At 44.4% G+C, this 16,978-nt stretch overlaps 2 non-coding genes across 2 annotated transcripts; both read left to right on the forward strand.

Moving 5' to 3' along the window:
- Positions 1-8,351: 8,351 nt before the first annotated feature.
- On the forward strand, positions 8,352-8,425 carry Trnan-guu (transfer RNA asparagine (anticodon GUU)). The gene has a single exon. It is a non-coding gene; the product is annotated as a tRNA-Asn (tRNA).
- Positions 8,426-15,996: 7,571 nt separating this feature from the next.
- On the forward strand, positions 15,997-16,158 carry LOC130890278 (U1 spliceosomal RNA). The gene has a single exon (XR_009058720.1). It is a non-coding gene; the product is annotated as a U1 spliceosomal RNA (small nuclear RNA).
- Positions 16,159-16,978: the final 820 nt, after the last annotated feature.

The following is a 16,978-nucleotide window of genomic DNA, read 5'->3' on the forward strand; positions in this document are numbered from 1 at the left end:
GTGGACAGGGTATGATGACCCCAACCTTGAATCAATAGACTGAGGAAAGAGTAGTGGCAACCAGAGGTCAGTGTGCACCATCTAGAGGAGCCATTAGTGATGGAGACACAAGTGCGTGCACATACACACCCACACACACACCCACAAACACATAAATAGGAAAACTGGCACACAATCACACAATTCCGGTGCAGATCATGATGTAGATCACTGCTATGCTGTGTCAACCAGCAAACAAAAGCCAAATTCCTTGGTCTGCAACCACCTGTTCCAATCCCATGCTCTTCAATAGGTGGTGCTGCTATCTTTGGGAGAGCTTGAGAACAACAGGCAAAAGAAGAGACTTAGAGTTGTTACACAACACAGGTGTTTTATTTTTTTTTATTTTTTTTTCAAGATTTATTTATTATGTGTACAACATTCCTTCCATGTGTGCCTGAATGCCAGAAGGGGGCGCTGGGTCTCATTATAGATGGCTGTGAGCCACCATGTGGTTGCTGGAAATTGAACTCAGGACCTCTGGAAGAGCAGTCAGTGCTCTTAACCACTGAGCCATTTCTCCAGCCCAACACAGGTGTTTTATAGCCATCACCACCTTTCTATGTATCCTGACAGTCCCTGTAAAGAGAAGCCAGTTCATGGTCAGCCTGGAATGCATGATCTCCAGATATGACCTCTGCCACTCTAAGCAACATTGGCACCTGCAGGTACCACTGCATGGGACCTTGCTCCTCCCAGACCCTGCATCAATCTCCACAGTGTCCCTATCTGATACGAGTGGCTGTCCAGCTCCTCCCACTTTAGTGGAGTCTCGGGATCTGACCCTGTCTCTTTGGCTCCTCTCATGTCCACTCTGGATGCTCTGTTACCAAACTAGCCCCAGCTGGCCTGTGCCTCACATTCTCCTCACATTGGTCCGACCACATTGTTCCTCGTATTCCTGGCTCCTTCCTGCTGTGTCTGGTTCTTGCAGCGTCCATGCCTTTTCACCTCCACACCTCAAACACACATCGCTACATATGGAATTGTGTGTCAGTCCAGGCCTCATATATTTCTGAGAAGTTTTCCTGACACTGGAGGACCCAGAGCAATGCCGAGGGCCTGGCTTCATCCATGCCAGTAGTGTTCCATGTGAGAACTTGCAGCCAAAAATGGTGCTGAGCAAATCAGTCCTGTCCAGGCTGCCTAATAACTGTGTGACTGTGGGAACGCGCCTTTGCATGGCACCTCAGGTGGTTAGTGTCATTCACCTCCCTCGTGACCACATTCTCATGGTAGTGACCCAATACCAGACCCTGGGATGCTGGAGAGGAGTTCATTGATCGGAAGGAAGATGTGTGAGACACAAACCTGTCATTCCAGTGTTGGGGGTAACAGCATAGGAAGATCAGGAGTTCCAGACCAACCTGGACTACAGAAACTCTGGTTCAAAGAAGACAGGCAGAACAGGATGGGAGCTCAGTTGATGAGGGGGCTTCCCTAGGAGACATTAAACCCCAAGCTCCATTTCAGCACCATGTAAACATGCCTTGACATCCAGGAAGAAAGGGAGATCAGAGCTTGCAGCTTATCCTTATCTGCAGGGTGAGATGGAGGCCAGCCTGTGCTACATGGGAGCTGTTGGAAGAGAGAAAACTGGATTTTCAGGGCACAGGCAGGGAGACCCTAGGCAGAGAGATCTGCCTTGAGAGATGGAGAGATGGGTGACAGAGTTGGTGGCAGATGATAATTAGGGTGGCCCAGCACAGTCTTGGAGGGGTGCTGTCTCCAGGCTATTTTATCCCCCAGATGGCCAGAGTGGTCTCAGGAAGGAAGAACCAAGTGATCTGAGCCCTGTCGTGGGGTTAGGGGAGGCTCCATAGGGACCTTCTCTGCATGTTCAATTGGGAGAGACAGAAGCCAGAGAGAACTTCAGGACTTGTTGGCAGTATCTCAGAACCACTGCATGGAGAACTCACCATGTGTCTTCTTGGGCACCAGTTATGGATGCTGGGTTGTCGTAAGTAGCTACAATCCAGATGGATTGAAGGAGCAAGGATCGAATTTTCTGGTTGTGGAGGTCCAAAGTTTCAAATCCTCGACACCACCTCTTTCAGAGTCTTCAGAAGAAGGTTCTTTCCTGTCTCTTCGAGAACCTGGGACTTCGATGACGTGGCTCAGGTCCCATGGGGACAGGGAGGACACACGAAGGGAGGGCAGGACATAGAAAACAAGCTTCCCACTTACTGTGTTATTACTAAGACAAATACCAGATAGCAACATTCACCTGCATCATGCTGACACGACCAAAGCCAGGGTTAGGGGTCTTGGTCAAAGATGGTGCTTACTATGCCCTGGGGCTTACGGTGATTGACAGTGAAGGCGATTTTGTGAGTCCACCTGAGACAGCATAATTGACAGAGAAGTTTCCAAGCTGCAAACTGTACCAATAGTGTTTGAGTTCCTCCATGTCAGCGGGACTCTAACTAGGGAGACTTGATTCTGTGTCAAGACATTTGCTAGGGTGCTGGCAGAACTGGTTGTCAACCTGTAGAAGAATGAAAATAGATCCATATCTATCACCATGTACAAAACTCAAGTCCAAATGGATTAAAGACCTCAATATCAGTTGAACACACTGAAGCTGATAGAAGAGAAAGTGGGAAGTACCCTACAACATATGGGCACAGGAGACCACTTTCTACATATAACCCCAGCAGCACAGACATTAACAGCAACATTGAATAAATGGGACCTCCTGAAACTGAGAAGCTTCTGTAAAGCAAAGGGCACTGTCACTAAGACAAAAAGGCAATCCACTGACTGGGAGAAGATCTTCACCAATCCCGCACTGACAAAGGTCTGATCTCCTAAATACATAAAGAACTCAAGAAACTAGATGTTAAAATGCTAATTAATCCAATTAAAAATGGATTTTTAATTAACAAAACTGAACAGAGAATTCTCAACAGAAGAAGTTCAGATGGCCAAAAGACACTTAAGGTCATGCTCAGCCTCCTTAGTGATCAGGGAAATGCAAATCAAAACAACTTTGAGTTACCATCTTACACCTGTCAGAATGGCTAAAATCAAAAACACCAACGATAGCCTTTGCTGGAGAGGATGTGGAGTAAGGGGTACACTCATCCATTGCTGGTGGGAATGCAAACTTGTGAAACCACTATGAAAAGCAGTGTGGCGGTTTCTCAGGAAATTTGGGATCAACCTACCCCAGGACCCAACAATACCACTCTTGGGAATATAACCAAGAGATGCCCTATCATACAACAAAAGTATATGCTCAACTATATTCATAGCAGCATTGTTTGTAATAGCCAGAACCTGGAAACAACCTAGATGCCCTTCAATGGAAGAATGGATGAAGAAAGTATGGAATATGTACATATTAGAGTACTACTCAGCAGTAAAAAACAATGACTTCTTGAATTTTACATACAAATGGACGGAAATAAAAAACACTATCCTGAGTGAGGTAAGCCAGACCCAAAATGAGGAACATGGGAAGCATTCTCTCATAATGGGTTTCTAGTCATAAATAAAGGACATTGAGACTACAATTCGTGATCCTAGAGAAGCTAAATAAGAAGGTGAACCCAAAGAAAAACATATAGTTATCCTCCTGGATATTAACCTTCATCAGGCGATGAAAGGAGACAGAGACAGAGACCCACATTGGAGCACTGGACTGAAATCCCAAGGCCCAAATGAGGAGCAGTAGGAGAGAGAGCACGAGCAAGGAACTCAGGACCGCGGGGGGTACACCCACACACTGAGACAATGGGGATGCTCTATCGGGAACTCACCAAGGCCAGCTGGACTGGGTCTGAAAAAGCATGGGATAAAACCGGACTCGCTGAACATCGCGGACAATGAGGGCTGCTGAGAAGTCAAGAACAATGGCACTGGGTTTTGATCCTACTGCACGTACTGGCTTTGTGGGAGCCTAGGCAGTTGGGATGCTCACCTTACTAGACATGGAAGGAGGTGGGAGATCCTTGGACTTCCCACAGGGCAGGGAACCCTGACTGCTCTTCGAGCTGCTGAGGGAGGGGGAGTTGGTTGGGGGAGGGGGGGAAATGGGAGGCGGTGGCGAGGAAGAGGAAGAAATCTTTAATAAATAAATAAAAATAAAAGACATTAGCTTGGTGTAGGTTTATGCTGGCAAGAAGCAGCACACCAGACAGGAAGGACAATGATTGCTTTGAATGGGATTTGAACCAAGGTTGCTGCGGCCACAATGCAGAGTACTAACCACTATACAATCACAGCTATGTGCCTGATGTTGGGTGCTCACCAGAGTCTCTGTCAAATTCTGCCCTGTTCAGACTGGGAGGCTTCCTTCTGACTGGCCTGTCCTGCAGAAGTGAATTCTCCAACGGCTATGCATTGTGAGCTGCACCGAGTAAATGCATCTGTGCCTTGGATAGGTGGTGAGGGCAGTCACTGAGAAGTCCGTGGTCGATGCTACTCTTGAAGGTGCAGTATTTTCCCCAAGCACGTGATAGCCCTCTATGGCTCTTCTCTCCATGGTGGCTGGGGTGCCTGGGGACGAGGTGAACTGCTCTGGGTTCTTTCTGGAGAGCTGGGGAGCAAACCAGCCTTCCTGCACCTTCTGCAGATGCTACTCACCTGCAGAGGCCAAAACAGTAACTGCCAGTCCCTGGACTCCTTACCAAACATGACAGAGGCTGGCCGTTTATTGGATTTATTTTGGTCTTTCCACACCAAGTGGTTTTTGAAATAACTTGGTTCTAGGGTTTTGTTATTATGAATTACATTTTGGTCATTAAGCCGTATGGATATCTTCAGCCAGTGGTGTAAAGTTTACCTGTTTTGTTAAATTCTGGTTTATTTCTTGTGTTTTGGTGACTTGTCCATAATTTTCCTTTATTAAGAAAAGATTCCCACTCTCCCCTTCTCCTAATAAACCAGATATCAGGTGGAGGTTGTCCACAGGGGTCCCCTCTCTTCCCACACTGAATAAAAATTGGTTTTGTTATTTGCCCTGCTGTCTGTGCTATCTAGAAAGAGTAAGGGCTTCTTACCCCAAAAGAGGATCCATAACTAACTAGACCACATTATGGCCATGTTAAAGGCCTCCCATCTCCCCAGAGCTATAGGAATTATTCACTGCCGGTCTCATCAGACTCCATCATCTCTAAGGGAAATAACCGAGCTGACCAAGCTGCCAGGGCAGCAGCCTTCCATGCCCAGACTTACCTCAGTCACCTCAGGGGGTTCATACATTACGGCCCACGTTCTCACAGTCACCAACTGACACTTGGCCAATTCTGTCCAACCTACATCAACTCTTCATCCAAATAGGCTCTGTCTCACTTTGTCAAGGCTCACCTCTAACACACCCCGGAGGACTTAGAGTTCTTGAAAACTATCACTACCTCTTATAAATTCTGTCAAAAGTCAGATTCCAAGTCCAAGTCTCGTAGCTCCCTTTTCCCACCCACCAGGCCATGGACTCCTTCTAGGGACTGAGTGGCAGCTTGATTTTACTCATACGCCCACAGTCAGATGGGTTAAATTTTTACTGGTTTTTGGTAGATACCATGTCTGGGTGGATTGAAGTATTTCCCACCACTAACAAGAGGGTCCAGACAGTTTCTGATGTCCTTCTCCGGGAAATTAGTCCCCGTTTTAGAATCCCAACCTCTCTTCAGTCATTGTTTCAAAAACATTGTGAAAAGGTTTTGAGATGCAACAAACCTCTTCACGGACACAATAATCCAAATAAGACCAAATCAAACCGAATCAAAAAAAGCCCATGTTTTTGAATGAATGCTAACGCTCCCAGTGGCCTTCCAGACCCTCAGAGAGGAGATGCGGAAATAAGAGAGAGAAACCAGAAGTTTGTCCCGGGGGGGGGGGCAGTTTAAATACCCTGGTTGGTCTTCAGCATCTCTAGGGAGAGGTCACCCTTTGGCAGGCTTTCTCTGAAGTGAAGTCTGAACTGAGGCAACTCCCAGAGGTGGGGATTTGAGGTGGAACTTTCCACTCAAACATTCCAGACTTTTTGTGTATATGGATGCCAGGGTCAGGCTGAGGTGTTGCCTTGACCCAAACACACTATGTAGAGAAATTGCCGTGTATGATACAATGATAAACGATATGATCATCTGAAAACCTTAAATTGCTGTATTATGTCTGCACGTGGGCTAAAGAGGTTTTGGCAGAGAAGGACAGAGAGGGAGAGATTTTAAAGGGACAGAGAGATGGCTTGCAGGCAAGGGCTTGCTGTCAGGATTGACCATCCAAGAGCTTGACCCACGAAGCAGGCACAGCAGAAAGAGATCCGACTGTGCAAACTGTCTGCTGGCGTCCACATGCAAGTCAGGGCACACAACACCTGCCCATCCTCCACAAACACAACACAGAAAAGACTACTTACTTATTTTGTGTATGTGTGTTTGTCCCTGGATGTACATGTACACGACACACATGCAGGAGCCTGAGGAGGCCGAGAGAGGGCAGAGTGGATCCCCTGGACCAGGAACACAGACTCGGGTCACCCCAAATACCATGTCCCGACTTAGTGTCAGTTTCATGGTGTTTCTGTGGAAGAGAACAGAGAAATCCATACATCGAGAGCCTTGTAAAATGCAGTGCTGGAGACATGCTGTAGGCTGGTTCGAGGGAAGCTGGAGACCTCTGCTGTAGGGCCGGCCCTCTTGCTGCCTGACTTCTCTGACTTCCTATTGGCCGGAGATAGGGGTCTGCCGGTACACAAACCAGCGACAAGGCTGTTAGTGCAGGGAGGTCAGCAGCCCTTGGCTATTTGTGGGTTAGAGAAAATTCAAGATGATTTGTCTCTGCTCCTGCAACACTCCATCCAGCTCTCAGCAAGAAAGAAAATCCATCAGGCCAAAGGGACAAATGGGATGGGTGTGATGGCTCCCTTGGGCGCCGGTTGGGGGCGCGGTATATACAAATGAGGATCGCGCAGGGATGCTGCATTTGCAGCCTTTGCGGAAAGGCTAGGGATTTCCAGTGCAGCATGGAACGGAGCGGTGATCCGCGGGTGGCAGCGGGGCGCAGGAATCAGGTGTGCGTCCAGGGACGTCCTGAAGTCTGCGCGGCCAAGTGACCGTGTATTCAGAGCACAGGGCCGGTGGGGCTGAGTCATGGCAACGGGAAGTAAAGCACACTCACCCAGCTAAGTGAGCACTGTCAACAAGTCTTTGGTTTATTCAGGCGAGGGTGACCGAATTGCACTAGTGTTGTGCTGTCTCCTGTGGTTTCCCCAAATGCGTGAAACTTGATTGCATAATTTTTATTAATTTGCGACTGCATTTGTGGTCTCGGCTTCTGTCATTTTCTCATATTTGGGTCCCTTCGTTCCTTTCTTTTTCTTTCTTATATGTTTCTTTTTCTGTCTTCCTTTTTTTAAAAAAAAAAAAAGTTTATAATTTTGCCCATCCTTGTCAAGAAAACAAAAACATTGGCCTTAGAATTGGCATCTTTAGGAAATTACGCCCTGAGTTAGTGAGAACATCCCTTCAGGTCTGGAGTTTTTGTCTTAAAGTTCAGGAGCACTTGTAGGAAACTATGTCCCAAATTTTGGTTTGAGACTCCAGAATTTCCTTAATTCGTTCCTGCACTTAACCTGCACCAGACCCGGGCTCTGGACCAGCACACCCCTAGCTGAAAGACAGAAGCCTCTGGTAGAAAGCCATTCTACTGATTCATTCAAAACAAAACAAAACACCCCTCGTCATTTTATTATCTTCCTAACATAAACTGGCTTCCAACTGCATCAGCTCAGTTCAAAGAAATCTCTAGGGAACGCCCTGGGGCATCCCTGGGCTCCATCTCCTCTGGTCTCCGCGGTTCACAGCTCCCATCCCACCACAGGCCACCCTCGCCCCCGTTGATCCCTCTCCACTCCGGGTCTAGTTCGTCCATCTCCATCCGGTCCGGACTCCCTGGGCACTGGAACCGCACTCGCCGACTTTCCCACACGTGTCCCGCTGAGGTTCCAGCACACATCTGGAGTGACCAATCTTCGCGCGTCCGTGCTCGGGGTCTGCAAAGGACCGGACCCTAACTTTGGCTCCTTCCCGGAGTCCGGATGGGCGCCGGGAACGCGCGTCTGCCAACGTGGAGTCCACGGAGGCCACGAACCCCGGGTGACGGCCAGGTCTCAGCGTCCTGGAGTCTCCAGGTTAAAAACTTTCGTTGGAGCTGGGGAAGCTTCGGCAGGACACTCAGGACGCCGGGCCTGTTGACTTTGAGGCCTCCTGCTCTGGATGCTCCGTCATGGGTCTGTGGGTATCCCAGGTGTGGCCGCCGCAGTGATGCCTGGATCACGAAGGCGACCCGTCAGAGGTCTGTGCACCGTCTCTGTGGCGCAATTGGTTAGCGCGTTCGGCTGTTAACCGAAAGGTTGGTGGTTCAAGCCAACCTAGAGATGATGCCTTTTAGGCTTTTAACAAACAACTTTCTATGCTTACAGTCACTTGTGTGCTGACTTGACAACTGGCTCAGAATTTACAAAGCCCATGCAGAACCTTAGCTCCTGTATTTAAGTCATTCATCACCTTGCCTGTCACATGCTGTCTGGTAGGGAAATCAGCAAAGTCAATTTGTATATTTTTTTGATGGAAAGAGGTGCGGTGGGGAGGGGGACACCTGTGTACAACCACCTTCTATTGTCGTTGGTTTACTTGGGGGATGGGTACTGTGAGAATCCTTTCTTAATAAAGGAAAATTATGAATAGCAAGTCACCAAAGCGCAGGAAACGGACCAGGTTTTAATAAAACGGGTAAACTTTACACCACTAAGTTGAACTGGAAAATACACTGTGCTGACTAGAATAAAACAGCATACTTTTCCAATAGTCCAAAAATATTTTTTTGGAAGAATATCAATGTCTGAGTCAGATATTCCTGGCCTTGGTTAGATACCAGGTGAATGTGAGCAACCTGTAAAACTCTATGTCTGCCCTCTAGTGGAGCCGACACAACACTGCAGGGAAGGCTCTGATTATCCCTACAGCCCAGAACCTGCATTTGATTTTTAAAAAGTTTTATTTTTCTAAATAAATTGAACCTATTTATGTATCTTTATCAGCAGCTGGGGCGTGCCCGCCCTTTGTGTTTCTGGTGGAAATTACTTGGGCTCTGTGCTCTGAAACCAGCTTAGTAAATGAGCCCTTTAATAAGCAGCTCCTGAAGGGCTGCCCTGGCCAAGGATCCCTGAACCTTCAGTCTCTCAGGGACCACAGCTGGAGTAATAAGCTTACAGTTAGGGACTTCCTTACAGAGTTTGTCATATGGAGCCTTGTCGAACAGGACTAGATTGCTGAGCTTGCCCTGAACTTTACCTCTGGACCACTCCTTCCCTTTGGCCTTGCCACCAGACTTATTTACTGGGCCTGTGTCCTTTTTGGCCGACTCTCTGTCTTCTTTCTTCTTATTGTCACCCCTGGGCGGCGTGACAGAGCTCAGAGAGTGGGAAGGACAGTGCGGCCACCCTAAGATATCGGGAAAAAGTCAGAGGTAGGCAAGAGAAATATATAGCTCACCAGACTTATTTTGTCATCCCACAAAGAAACAAAGAACACTTTTCATTTTGCTCTTCACACACACTCTGCTTTTTACCTGGTATTTCTCTAGAATATTGGTATTGGAAGAATTCCAGCTCAAAGGCCCAGAAATTATATTCAACAAAATTATAGAAGAAAACTTTCCCAACCTAAAAAAGGAAATTCCTATGAAGGTACAAGAAGCTTACAAATACCAAATATACTGGATCGAAAAACAAAAAACAAAAAAATATCCCCTCACCATAAAATAATCAAAACACAAAACATACAGAATAAAGAAAGAATATTAAGAGCTGCAAATGAAAAAGGTCAAGTAACATATACAGGTAAACCTAGCAAAATTACACCTGACTTCTCTATGGAGAACTTGAAATCCAGAAGGTCCTGGATAGATGTGCTGCAGACACTAAGAGACCATGGATGCAAGCCTAGAATACTATACCCAGCACAGCTTTCTTTAACCATCAATGGAGAAAACAATCTATTTCAGGACAAAAACAGATTTAAGCAATACGTATCCACAAACCCAGCCTTACAGAAAGTACTAGAAGGTAAACCTCAACACAAGGAAGCCAACAATACCCACTATATGACAGACATCTGATAACCCTCCACCAAAACAACACAAAGAAGGGAAACACACAAACACTAACACCAATATAAAAAAATAAATAAATAACTGGGGTTAACAACCACTGGTCATTAATATCACCTAATATCAATGGACTCTATTCACCTATAAAAAGGCACAGGTTAACAGAATGGATACAAAAACAGGATCCAACATTCTGCTGTTTACAAGAAACACATCTCAACCTCAAAGACAGACACTACCTCAGAGTAAAGGGCTGGGAAAAGGTTTTCCAATCAAACAGAACTAAGAAACAAGCGGTTGTGGCTATCCTAATATCTAACAAAATTGATTTCAAACTAAAATCAATCAGAAGAGATGAAGAAGGACACTTTAAACTCATAACAGGAACAATTCATCAAGATGAAGACTCAATCCTGAATATCTATGCCCCTAATATAAAAGCACCCACATATGCAAAAGAACTAGAACTCAAATCACACATCAAACCCCACACACTAATAGTAGGAGATTTCAACACTCCTCTCTCACCAATGGAAGGTCAACCACACAGAAACTTAACAGAGAAATAAGAGAACTAATAGATGTAATGAATCAAATGGACTTTAACAGACAGCTATAGAACATTCCACCCAAACAGGAAATATACCTTCTTCTCAGCACCTCGTGGAACCTTCTCAAAAATTGATCACATACTTAGTAACAAAGCAAACATCCACAGATACAAAGAAATTGTAGTAACCACCTGTGTCTTATTGGATCACCATGGAGTAAAGTTAGAATTTAACAACAATACCACACCCAGAAAGCCTACAAACTTGTGAAAAGTGAACAGTCAACTACTGAACCACCCATGGGTCCAGGAAAAAATTAAGAAAGAAATTAAAGTTTTCTTTGAATTCAACGAAAAAAAAGACACAACATACCCAAATCTCTGGGACATATGGAAGCAGTGCTAAGAAGGAAGTTCATAGCACTAGGTGCCCATATAAAGAAAATGGAGAAGGCTCACATTAGAGACCTAACAACACACCTGAAAGATCAGAAAAAAAAAAAGGCAGACTTACCCAAAAAGAGTAGAAGACTGGAAATAATCAAACTGAGGGCTGAAATCAACTAAATAGAAACACAGAAAACAATCCAAAGAATCAATGAAACAAAGAGCTGGGTTGTTTTTTTTTTGAGAAAATCAACAAAATAGACAAACCCTTATCCAAACTAGTCAAAAGGCAGAGAGAACATCCAAATTAACAAGATCAGAAACGCAAAGGGTGATATAACAACAGACACTGAGGAAATTCAAAGAATTATTAGGCCTTACTACAAAAGCCTATAAGCCACAAAATTGGAAAATACAAAAGAAATGGATTTTTTAAAATAAATACGATATACCAAAATTAAATCAAGATCGGGTGAATAATTTAAATAGCCCTGTAAGTCGTGAGGAAATAGAAGCTGTCATCAAAACCACCACCCCCCAAAAAAGCCCAGGGCCAGATGGTTTTAGTGCAGAATTCTACCAGAACTTCCAAGAAGAGCTAATACCTATATTCCTTAATGTGTTCCACATAATAGAAACAGAGGAGCCATTGTCAAACTCTTCTTATGAAGCTACAGTTACCTTGATACCAAAACCACACACTCAAACAAGAAAGAGAATTACAGACCAATCAACTCATGAACATCAATGAAAAAATTCTCAATAAAATACTGGCAAACCGAATCCAAGAACACATCAAAAAATTATCCATTATGATCAAGTAGGCTTCATCCCTGAGATGCACAGCTGGTTCAATATACAGAAATCTATCAGTGTAATCCATTATATAAATAAACTGAAAGAAAAAAAACATATGATCATTTCATTACATGCCAAAAAAAGCATTTGATACAATTCAATACCTTTTATGATAAAGGTCTTGAAGAGATTAGGGATACAAGGATCATATAAAATAATAATAAATATAATAAAACAATATACAGCAAGCCAACAGCTAACATCAAATTAATGGAGAGAAACTCAAAGCGATTTCACTAAAATCAGGAACAAGACAATGCTGTCCACTCTCTCCATATCTCTTCAACATAGTTCTAGCAATAGCAATAAGACAACATAAGGAGATCAAGGGGATTGGAATTGGAAAGGAAAAAGTCAAACTTTCATTATTTGCAGATGATATGATAGTGTACAAAAGTGACCGCAAAAACTCTACCAGAAAACTGCTACAGCTCATAAATGCCTTCAGTGATGTGACAGGATACAAGATCAACTCAAAAAAAACCAGTAGCCCTCCTATACACAAAGGATAAAGAAGCGGAGAGGGCAATCAGAGAAACATGACCTTTCACGATAGCCACAAATAGCATGAAGTATCTTTGGGTAACACTAACCAAAGAAATGAAAGATCTATTTGACAGGAACTTTAAGTCTTTGAAGAAAGAAATTGAAGAGGATACCAGAAAATGGGAAGATCTCCCATGCTCCTGGATTGGTAGGATCAAATAGTAAAAAAATGGCAATTCTGCCAAAGGCAATCTATAGACTCAATGCAATCCCCATCACAATCCCAACAAAATTCTTCACAGACCTTGAGGTAACAATAACCAACTTTATATGGAAAAACAAAAAACCCAGGATAGCCAAAACAATTCTATAGAATAAAGGAACTTCCAGAGGCATTGCCATCCCTGACATCAAACTCTATTATAGAGCAACAGTAATGAAAACAGCTTGCTATTGGCATAAAAACAGACACATTGACCAATGGAATCAAATTGAATACCCGGTTATTAATCCACAGACCTATGAACATCTTATTTTTGACAAAGAAGCTAAAAATTAGAAAATGGAAAAAGAAAAGCATCTTTAACAGATGATGCTGGAATAAATGGATTTCAACTTGTAGAAGAATGAAAATAGACCCATACCTATCCCCATGCACAAAACTCAAGTCCAAATGGATTAAAGACCTAAATGTAAATCAGACCACACTGACCTGACAGAAGAGAAAATGGGAATCATCTACAATATGTGGACACAGGACACCATATAAGCCCAGTAGCACAGTCAATAAGAGCAACAATGAATAAATGGGACCTCCTAAAACTGAGAAGCTTCTATAAAGCAAAGGACACTGTCATTAAGACAAAAAGGCAACCTATGGAATGGGAGAAGATCTTCACCAACCCCATATCAGACAAAGGTCTGATCGCCAAAATATATAAAGAACTCAAGAAACTAGACATTAAAATTCTAAATAACCCAATTACTGAACTGAACGGAGAATTCTCAACAGAAGAATTTCAAATGGCCAAAAGACTCTTCAGGACATATTCAACTTTCTTAACTATAAGGGAAATACAAATCAAAACAACTTACACCTGTCAGAATGGCTAAAATCAAAATCACCAATGATAGCCTATGCTGGAGAGGATGTGGAGTAAGGAGAACACTCATCCATTGCTGGTGGGAATGCAAACTTGTGCAACCACTTTGGAAATCAGTGTAGCGGATTTTCAGAAAGTTGGGAGTCAACCTCCCTCAGGATCCAGCAATACCACTCTTGGGAATATATACCCAAGAGATGCCCAATCATACTACAAAAGAATTTGTACAACTATGTTTATAGCAGCATTAATTGTAATAGCCAGAATCTGGAAACAACCTAGATGCCCCTCAATGGAATAATGGATTCAGAAAGTGTGGCACATCTACACATTAGAGTACTACTCAGTGGTTAAAAAAAAATGATATCTTGAATTTTGCATGCAAATGGATGGAAATAGAAAACACTATCCTGAGTGAGAATACCCAGACCCAATAATATGAATATGGTATGTACTCACTCATTAGTGGATTCTAGCCATAAACAAAGCTCATAGAGCCTATAGTTCACGATCCCAGAAAAGCTAAGTAATAAGGTGAACCTACAAAAAAATATATATATAGATCCTCCTTGAAATTGGAAGCAGACAAGATTGCCAGACAGAAGTTGGGAGCATGGGGATGTGAGTGGGTGGGGGGAAAGGAGAAAGGGGGAGAGAGAGGGGAGAAGGGGAGGGTTGTGGAGAGCTTGGAAAAGGGGGAGGGTTGAGATGGAAGAAGGATGGATATGTGAGCAGGGAAGGAGATATCTTAATTGAGGGAGCCATTTTGGGGCTGGCAAGAGGCTTGGCTCTGGAGAGGTCCCCAGGAGTCCATGGGGATGACCCCAGCTAGGATCCTGGGCAGTGGAGAAGAGGGTGCCTGAACTGGCATTGTCTCATAGGCAGACTGATGACTATCTTAATATCACCATAGAGCCTTCGTCCAGAGACCGATGGAGATAGAGACAGAGACCCACATCGGCGCACTGAACTGAGCTCCCAAGGTCCAGTTGAGGAGTGGAAGGAGGGAGAACATGAACAAGGAAGTCATGACCACGAGGGGTTGGTCCACCCACTGAGACAGTGTGCTAATGGGAGCTCACCAATTCCAGCTGGACTGGGACTGAACGAGCATGGGATCAAACTGGACCCTCTGAATGTGGCTGACAAATGGTCAGAATGAGAAGCCAATGATAATGGCACTGGGATTTGCCTCTCCTGCATGGACTGGCTTTTTGGGATCCTATTCTATTTGGATGCAGACCTTCCTAAGCATGATGGAGGGAGAAGAGCCTTGGAATTCCCACAGGGCAGGGTGCCTTGCCCTGTCTTAGAACTAGAGGGATAGAGGGGAAGGGACTGAAAATTTTGATTGGTATTATTTATAAAGTAATAAAAAAGAGGGCTGGAGAGATGGCTCAGAGGTTAAGAGCATTGCCTGCTCTACCAAAGGTCCTGAGTTCAATTCCCAGCAACCACATGGTGGCTCACAACCATCTGTTATGGGGTCTGGTGCCCTCTTCTGGCCAGCAGGCATACACACAGACAGAATATTGTATACATAATAAATAAATAAATTTTTAAAAAAAGTAATAAAAAAGAAAGTTGTTACTAGGAAATAACGAAAACAAACGGAAAATAGGTATTGGCTTTTAGAAATTATTCCTTAGGAAATTAGGTACTGTGTTAATGAGAAAACTCTGAAAGATTTGAAATTTGGAATTTTCTTCCTGAAAGCCAGAGTACTTTTTGGCAACTGTCAAAATCTAGGTTGGTACTCCACTCCAGTCTTTCCCCCCCTTGGTTCCTGTACTTAACATGCACCAGACCCCGACTAGGGAACAGCACATCCCTTCTCAAAGCCTGTTTTAAATTCAGTATTCACTAAATGAATTACCCCAATTGATACTTTTTAGACAGCAGTTCTTGTCCTCCTCCTTTTCTTTCCTTCTTTCTTTCTTTTTTTTTTTTTTTTTTTGATTGAGGCTAGCTCACTTGCTGCCTGACTTCTCTGACTTCGTGTTGATAGAAGATAGGGGTTTGTCGCTACACAGGAAAACCAGCGACAAGGCTGTTAGGCTAAGGTGGTGAGCAGCCATTGACTATTTGGAAATTGGAGATAATTCAAGATGATTTGTCTCTGATCTTGCAACACTCCATCCAGCTCTCCATAAGCAAGAAAGTTCACCAAGCAAAGGGGCAAAAAGGATGCCAGTGACGTCACCCCTTAGTGCTGGTTGGAGGCGTGGTCTATGTAGATAAGGGGCGCGCAGGGACTGTCGCATCAGCACCATTTGAGGAAACACGCTGGATTTCCAGGGCGGCATGGAAGGATGCGCTGGTCCGCGGGGAGCATCGAGTCGAGTCGAAGGAATGGGGTGCGCGTCCAAGAAGGTCCTTGAGTCTGTGCGGCGAAGTGACCGTGTGTTCAGAGTGCAGGGCCGGTAGGGCTGAGTCTGGGCAGCAGGACAGCAAAGCATACTTACCTGGCATGGGAGATACCATGATCACGTAGGTGGTTTTCCCAGGAGGAGGCTCACCCATTGCACTTGGGGTGTGTTGACCCCTGCGATTTACCCAAATGTGGGAAACTCGACTGCATAATTTTTGTTAGTGGGGAATGCGTTCGCGCTCTCCCCTGGTATTTCCTGTTTAAAAGGTAGACAACTTCTTCCTACTGGTTTGTTTTTCCCTCTCTTTCTCGCTCTCTTAACTGTGTTCAGTCCTTCCAGGAAAACTTAAAACCTCGGCACAATCGTCCAGACAAGGCTGCACACACCAGGAGTGACCACCCCCTCGCAAGTCCCTGCTCGGGTCTGCAAAAAACCTAACCCTAAAACTCACTTGGGCTCTTTCGCGGAGTCCTGATGGGCTGGGAAGGCGACTCTGCCAGTGTGGAGTCCAGGGAGGCCCCGACCCCCGGGTGGCCTCGGGGTCCAAGCGTCCTGGAGGCGCCTGCATCCCTATGTTCTAGTTTTTTGGGTGAGGGAGGGTACTCTGACCACTATTGAAAGAGAAAAGCAGACATCAACCAACCCAGTCATAGAAACCTTGACCTACAAAATGTCATGTCTACAAAATATGAAGGACAAAAAGGTGGCATAAATCTTTGGGAATAGCCAACCAGTGTCTGAATTGACTTAAGTCCCACTCTACAAGTAGGAACTCACACCAAACACTTGCTTGAGTAACTAAGAATCAGAGTAGATGATAGATAGATAGATAGATAGATAGATAGATAGATAGATAGATAGATAGATAATAGAGAGATAGAGAGATAGATAGATAATAGAGAGATAGAGATAGATAGATAGATAGATAGATAGATAGATAGATAGATAGATAGCCCAGTAGTAGCCCAAAGACCAAGGGTAAAACCTTAAAAAAAAAAAAAAAAAAAAAAAAAAAAACAGTAGTATTTGCTTTTAACTTAGGTCTCTGGACTATCTGCTACTATCTA

The sequence above is a fragment of the Chionomys nivalis genome, chromosome 18 (genome assembly GCF_950005125.1).
Source record: "Chionomys nivalis chromosome 18, mChiNiv1.1, whole genome shotgun sequence".
NCBI classification, from domain to species: Eukaryota; Metazoa; Chordata; class Mammalia; order Rodentia; family Cricetidae; genus Chionomys; species Chionomys nivalis.